We start from the raw sequence: 8,100 nt of genomic DNA, 5'->3' as shown, positions 1-8,100 counted from the left end.
ATCGTGGCTCATGTACAATCAATGGCCCATTATATAAAATTATCTAGTATGTCCCTTCATCATTATTCATCATCTTTATGGTAATTCGATATAAATCTTTAACCTCTATAATATGGTTTTGTATTTACCACATTCATCTGTATCTATGTATTTACACACAAAATCTCAATACAAACACAATTTAACCAAAATTATCATTTACATCCACTTAAAATCTAAAATGTGAACCCTAATAAATTCTTGGGTATATTTATAATTTATAAAACTCAGATGTAGTTTTACATATACATATATAAATAAATAAAAAAATATTTATCTATTAAACTTAAAAATACAAACTTGACCCACTTCTATATTTTATTATACATAGTCCTTTTTGAGTTTCAAACTTTTCACATATCCACTTTAATACTTTATATTCAGTTTTTCACACATATATATACACACACACTTTATCTGCTTAAGAACAGGTCAGATACTCAGATTATACATAATAAAAAGACACGAAAGTAATTTGTACATATTAGCATTACCAAAACAATTTTTTATTTAAAATTAAATAAATACATTGTCGTATAGATACATTAAAAAAATCCCTGTCACATGCATCATGTGAATATTTATTTATTATTCATAATAAAAAAGATTTCATTCATTCATTCATTCATTCATAATAAAAAGTGTATTTTTGTATTATTTGCGACCAACACATATTTGCTCCATAACACTTCACTTCACTACTTCCAAACACTTCAATCTTCTTTACTTACAAATTAATTCAATCATCCTACAATTTCACCACTTTTTCAAGCTCCATTACTAACTAATTTCACTTCAATTCGATCAATACATTAGTAGCAACATCAGTTAATTAATTTAAAACTTCACGTCGTTCTAAATGCGTTGCTAATGATACTATTCGTTTCGCAGCTTCACAGTCTACGCCATTAAACTGCACCGAAACATCTCGTATGTGCACTTCATTCCTCGCATTCACTCCATCACCAAACCAAACCAAACCAAACCCTAGCTGTCATCATGAGCATGTTCGATGCAGCTCCACAACACATCAGACTTTAAGATAACGGTAGCGTATTCGTTACAAAAAACTGTTCCTGTACGAATTCACACTATTTAACAAACACGACATACACTGCGCGTGCAAACGGTGAATCGATGTACCGTATGGCCGTGGACGCATACGGCGGGTTAGGTTACTTGTCGAATTTTACGCGGCCGGCGCGTGTAGGGGAAGTGTTGTGGTTGCAGTTAATGTGTGGGTGTTCGAATGGACTGTGGAATTATTTGATGAGTTATGTGATGAAGGAAGGGGATAGTGTTGGATCGTTAGCGAGTCGGTTCGGTGTTAGTATGGATAGTATTGAGGCGGTGAACGGGATTGTGGATTCGGATAATGTGACTGTTGGAAAACTGTATTACATACCTTTGAATGATGGTATACTGTTTGATTGCAGACTTGGTTGTATTGTTTTGATTTTTACCTAATTTTAAATCTTAATTGTGTTGTAGTTCCTGGTGAGCCGTATCCTGTTGGGAATGTCGCTCATGCTCCGGCTCCAGCACCGCTGTTTATTACTGATGTTGCAGGTATTTTGTTGATTTAATGTTGATCCTTTTATATATAACACAAACCGAACTACATCTGGATAATGGGTAAGCGAGCAACAAGCTGCGCCGCTATCCCTTTTTGAATCGCAAAGCCTATTCTACTAAATATAAATCCTTGGTTCCTCGGGCTCTGCGAGTCACTGTGGACCACCTTCTGCACCCGCTCCAAGAAGCGAACCGCCTCGGGAGCTAGGAAGACTAGAACAATGTGATGTATTGCTTAAACACCAAAATGATATGACCAAGACACTAAAATGGTGTAACTTTGGTGTTACATGATCTCATTTTTCACCAAGTTTTCATAATTCATCTTTGTTACTGTATTATATATATGCAGTGTAAAAAGTAAAAATTAATTTACAAAAAAAAATTGAAACGATCTCATGAGATCTATAAAATGAGTATTATATTGAATGCGGGGTTTAATTGTTTTAATTATTTGTTTGTAATTGTTACTAATAAGTTGATTACATATAAAATTAAAGCAAGTTTATTTATATCAATTCTAAATACAAAAAGGTTAAACATACAGATTTAAAACGTTAATCATTAAATATCAATAGTCTAATGTAAAAAATTGGTGCCTATATTGTAGTTAAAACAAATTTACTGAATCTGCTCTGTTTACACCAAAAGGTTGAAGTTCACGTCGGTGCCATTTTCATCAGGAAATATATTTCTGTCATGTGTCACTCAATTTTGCAATAAGTTTATGCCCAGGCTGAAAATGGCAGTAATATATTATTAGAAAAGTGAAATGTCCTGATAAAATTTATGCATTTAGCATTTTTCTTTCCATATTAGAAACTATAATCTTTCTTATAGCTTGTAAGAGAGAAAACTAAGCGATACTTTTCTTGTGTGCAGTAAATCAAGACAAGCATAAGGCTAATGTACCATACCTATGGATCATAGGAAGCTTGGGGGTTTGTTTGTCACTAATCGTAGCAGTCATGGGATTCTTTATCTGTTCAAGATCATCAGTTTGCTTTGATGATTCCACACGGAGTCATGCAAAAGATTCAAAAGTTGAAAAAGTTTCTCAAGTTTCGTATCTTAAGGACAACAAGCTTTTGTTTTGGTTCAAAGAGATTCAGTAGTGAATCTGATAACTGGAGAGAAAATATTGGGGAATCTAGTGGCCGTCATACGAATATTCCAAAAGGTTCAAATTTCGAACTTCTTTGACTTATCTTTGCTTATTGGTAGCTTGGTATAATGATTTAATTTCTTTTTCATAACATTTAATGGTAATTTTGTCTTTAGACATGTTTTGGCCAGATTAGATTTAATAAAAATGGTATTTGGGTGGCCTAAGTAGGCCGGTAAATGAATGTAAATGAACCGAATGTTTAATGAGCAATTTGTGAGCCATTCGACGGGAAGTTCGTTTATTTAGTAAACAAACGAGCATGAACAAAACCTTTTTTAATTAGTTAATATATTTATTAAAATTGTTTTTGCCCATTATAGCTTAGGATAGTTTTAGTAACTTTTTAGGTCCACAACATTGTTATTCATGTTACTTTTAACTACTTATTGCTCAGTTATGTTCATTCATCTCTGTTCGTTCGCTTACATTCGTGAACAGTTCATTCATACCATTAACGAACGGACATAAACAAACAAAAACGAACCGAAACATGTTCAAATTCTTATCGAACGGACTCAAATAAGAAACTGTTTGTTTAATTGTCCGTGTTCGATCGTTTGTTCGGTTAAAGTGGTTAAAGTTAAATGATTGAGCATGAACATGCTCCGTTCGTGTTTGTTCGGTTCGTTTACAAGCCTGCGAATTCTATACATGGACGATTTCCACATACATTATCCCAAAAATATATGTAGCAGAAAATTTACAATCGGGGTACAAATTTTCTTTTTGGGGCATTAAAGGTCTTTAATATAAAGTTTTTTACTAAAATTGTTGAACATTTCTATTAAGTAAAAACTTGGAGTGAGTGGGCTGTTAAAAAGTCTGAAGCCGAAAAGAAAAATAACAGTATTGATTTTAGGTTAATTGAACCGATTTTCATATATATTTTGGTTGACATAATAAACCAGATCTAGAAGTCCTTTTTTGGTTTAGGTTCAAGCAAGCGCCAAAACACTTCTGTTGGGTGTTTAAGATTGCTTATTGAAATTGCTTGTGCTTATGAATTATATTAGAAACAACTTATTTCATCATAGGGGTAAACTTGGAATTTTGAATTCACCAAGAGTAATCACTTTGAAATAATCAATCTCAAATTGCTTATTGAACACAGCTTATGTCTTCCGAAAATAAGCATATAGACATAAGCACCTTATAACAATTAAAATGATTTTGTCTTATCCTTGCAGTTATCGGGACTGATGTGTTTTGACATTGAAAAGCCTGTTGTCTTTTTGTATGAAGAATTATTTTCAGCTACAGATTGTTTCTCTGAATCAAATCTTCTTGGTCATGGAACATATGGTGTTGTGTACTACGGGCTACTTCGTGATCAGGTGTGCATTATTATTATTTGCTTCATATTCCAAGTTTACCAAACTACCCTTGAGTGTCTCTCTACTTATACTTACATGATTGTAGGAAGTTGCTATCAAAAGAATGACCGAAACAAAAACTAAGGAGTTCATGGCAGAAATGAAAGTTTTGTGCAAGGTTCATCATACAAATTTGGTAAGGCTATAATACTTGTTAATGCTTATATCTATTAATTATGTTTTATAACTGATGATCACCTGTCTTTCTTCAAAGAATTGACTTTTTGCTGGTATTCTTGTTTTAAGGTAGAACTGATTGGTTATGCTGCTAGCGATGATGAGTTGTTCCTCATTTATGAATACGCTCAAAAAGGTTCCCTTAAAAGTCACTTGCATGATCCTCAAAACAAGGGTAATTTTCTATTTTAACCTTAGATAGAACAAGATTATTCATCAATTTTTTTTTCTTAATAATTAATCTCATATTTCCATTTCCAATAAAAGGATCAAATATGACTTGGAAATTCCTCGTTTATAATTCTTCTTATTTTCTTTAGAATTTGGCCGCAAGCACCATTCTCACTTTAGTTGTTTTATACACCAATTTGTTTTCTTTGTAGGTGTTAGTATTTTACTCACTCCATATCCCAAAATGAGTTCTATATTTTGATTCTTGCTGGTAAATAAGCTTAACTACCTACTTTAGGTCAATTCCCACTTTACACATTGCACTTTTCTTCATTCCGTTTTCGGCAATATACTTAAAACCTTTTTAGTGATGGATTGTAAGATACGTTGGATATCTCTGTTAAAAGAAACCAGGTACTCACTTCTATAAACATACTGAAATTTGGGATAAAGTTCTAAGTACTATAAATACTGAATAAAAGATATTGTTTTGTATTAATACTTTGACCGAGTTTATTCTAATGAATAATAATATTAAATTTGTTGAAGTGATAAGACATGTGGAATCATTGTGCAACTTTTTGTTCACATCAATGAAATTGAATAGAAGTTTAAGTTTCATATCATAAATATTCTACTTATGAACGGTCAATCCAGGTCATGTTTCATCTCTAACGATTCAAACAAGTAAGATAAAACTTCTTAGCTAAGAAGGAAGTTGGTCAAATCGGTTAGAAGTCTATTCATATAACCTGTCAAATCTTTTCATTCAAAGTTTTTGATCACTTTGAAATAATAAAATTTCCTTTCATATTTGACGATTCGCTTAATCATAAGAAAAGTTAAATCTTTAGAGAAAATAATGATTACTACATGACTTCACTCTAGGTCATCCAACACTTTCTTGGATTATGAGGGTTCAAATTGCACTCGACACCGCAAGGGGATTGGAATATATACATGAGCATACAAAACCTCATTATGTACATCGTGATGTCAAAACAAGCAATATCTTACTTGATGATGCTTTCAAAGCCAAGGTATTTATTCTAGCCTGCATCACCTTATGATAATAAAACATTTGAATGCTTAATGCTGCATTTCCATACATGTGATTAATTTTGGATTATAATAGATATCAGACTTTGGGTTGGCAAAACTTGTTGGGAGAAGTAATGATGGTGAAGCTTCGGTGACACGAGTGGTGGGAACCTATGGTTACCTTGCTCCAGAGTAAGTTATTTTAACAATAACCTGGTTGAAATTGCTGCCTCTATATGAAATTTCAAGAGTTACTTAATTGACTTCTTACTGATTATTATTTTATTACAGATATCTTAGGGATGGTTTAGCGACAGCTAAGAGTGATGTATACGCGTTTGGTGTAATTCTTTTTGAGATAATATCAGGAAAAGAGGCCATAATACGAACCGAAGCTGGTGTAACAAAGAATTCTGAAAGACGGACTTTGGCATCTGTTGTAAGTCTACTTCACAATTCTGGTCAGAAGCAGTTTTTTGTTGCATATGTGGCATCTGTTTGGTGGTGACTGACATTGAATCAGTCATTGCCACATCAGCAATCTGCACCATCATTCGGTTAGAATGAGGTGGTTGCTAAATTCAGCAATAAATCATTAAATTGTAATAAAAAGCGTCTAATATAAATCTGGTTACTAAAATTGGGAAAATGTGTAATGTTCTTTTGTATTTCGTGTATTTCCTCTACATTTATAGAAATCATCAAAATTAATATTTACGCAAAAAGTACATGAAATTCACAAAATTGTTATTCTTTGGTTGAAAATTGCAGATGATGGCAGTTCTTAAAAATGCACCTGAGTCCATCGATACATCAAGCTTAAAAGATCATATTGATCCAAATTTAATGGATCTATATCCCCACGATTGTGTTTTCAAGGTGCTACTTTGATTTATCTTCTGGGCATTGTTGAATCATTTACAATTTAGCTGGTTATACCTGACATGAAAAACCAAACTTGTTTGTTTTGAAAACATTTCTGACATGTCTAGGGATGGAAAAATTCTAAACATTAGGGATGGGTATTTGGGTGTGAGCCCCGTATGAGATTAGTTATAAATACCTTTCATGTGTCTGGGACAAATATGGTATTTTAGGTGATACTCGCGTGCTAACCCGATTATCCGAACCTGTTTACCCGCATTGGTACTACTGAATGCATTAATATATTATATAACCTTTAAAGAAAATAACAAATACTATGCTGAAGTTGGCAAAGTGTATTTCAAAGGCATATAACCTCATCTTTTTAAAATACAGATTAGCAGTATAACTTTTGTAATCATATTTGACACTAACTATTATTAAAAATTGGGAAAAGCTGTATCGGGTCAACGGGTCAGTCTGCGCTGACTCTTACAAAATGACATGTTTTGACGCGTTCAGTCTTGGTAGCTGATAGAGGCATTGGAAGTTTTTTTTGTATAAAACTATAAATTGTAGAATTTTTTCTTTTATTAAATAAAATTATAATCAACTTGTAAATTCTACTCATATATAATGAGAAAAGATAGCAAATATATATACTTTAATTATTAATGTTAATAATTTGACTGATGTGTAGATGGCCATGCTGGCAAAGCAATGTGTGGAGGATGACCCGATCTTGAGACCGGACATGAAACAAGTGGTTATCTCACTTTCACATATACTTTTGTCATCTATCGAATGGGAAGCTACTCTTGCCGGAAGTAGCCAGGTATTCAGTGGTCTTGTTCAAGGTAGATAATGTTTTCCTCTTATTTAACTATCCGGATCTATTATGTTCCTCGAGTTTTCTCAGATTTTGCCATTATTCTGTTAAAACCGACCCTTGCGTGTATAGTTATTTATATTGTTCACGAGTGTTGATAGGATATCCTACGCTTTTTACATCATTTTCTTTAATAATCTGTATTTTCAGTTGCTTTTCCTTTTTGTTTTGTGGGGGTCAACTACAAGCTGGTCAAAACGGTTTTGGCTTGAAACAGAGTATTCTAGTAAGGTCAAAGCGGTACAAGTCGGGTGGGTAGACCAGGACGCTTTTGTATGGTTTTTTATCCTCAGTTAATCTGTTAGTTATTCTTAATAGAAGATTACTATAATAACAATCTCCATTTTTTAAAAACATGATAGGACGTCCGAGATCGTATAATTAAAACTTAAAATCTGTTTCATACATTTAACCTTTTTTAACCCATTAGACTTTGACCATAACATAAAGTAAATAAGTTTAAATTGTCACTATGGATTATTTTGTTATGGAACCGATTCAAGAGTGAAGATTCTTATATGTGGATCAACTGGGTAAGGAAACACAAGAACCACTTGCCAAATGTATATACTCATTTACTCACAAACTTTGTTACAACTGAAACAAGGTTTTAGTATACCGAAATACTTGCAGCACACATGAATTCATCCTGCGTATCAATTTGATATACAGAGTTGATTAATAACGTTATACTCGTGTTGTCTTGTTGTGTCTTGGGCGGCATTTTGTCAAGCACCCAGGCACGTAAATCGACAAGTCTAATGGGAAAATTTGGTTATCACTTGTCTTGAAAGAACAGGTTG

The 8,100-nt window shown here is 33.0% G+C and overlaps 1 pseudogene across 1 annotated transcript; it reads left to right on the top strand.

The window, feature by feature from the left end:
* Window positions 1-1,026: 1,026 nt before the first annotated feature.
* Window positions 1,027-7,505, top strand: LOC143610871 (lysM domain receptor-like kinase 3; annotated as a pseudogene). Its single transcript, XR_013149664.1, has 11 exons — window positions 1,027-1,456; window positions 1,531-1,608; window positions 2,497-2,794; window positions 3,970-4,116; window positions 4,202-4,291; window positions 4,402-4,507; window positions 5,392-5,543; window positions 5,639-5,736; window positions 5,836-5,983; window positions 6,316-6,423; window positions 7,109-7,505. The product of XR_013149664.1 is annotated as a lysM domain receptor-like kinase 3 (transcript).
* Window positions 7,506-8,100: the final 595 nt, after the last annotated feature.

This window comes from Bidens hawaiensis, unplaced genomic scaffold (genome assembly GCF_021521415.1).
Source record: "Bidens hawaiensis isolate Kalapana, Puna unplaced genomic scaffold, B.hawaiensis_p1.1 tig00028591_1, whole genome shotgun sequence".
In the NCBI taxonomy this organism is placed as follows: domain Eukaryota; kingdom Viridiplantae; phylum Streptophyta; class Magnoliopsida; order Asterales; family Asteraceae; genus Bidens; species Bidens hawaiensis.
The sequence above is the reverse complement of the archived record's forward strand: the minus strand, read 5'-3'. Positions and strand labels throughout refer to the sequence as shown.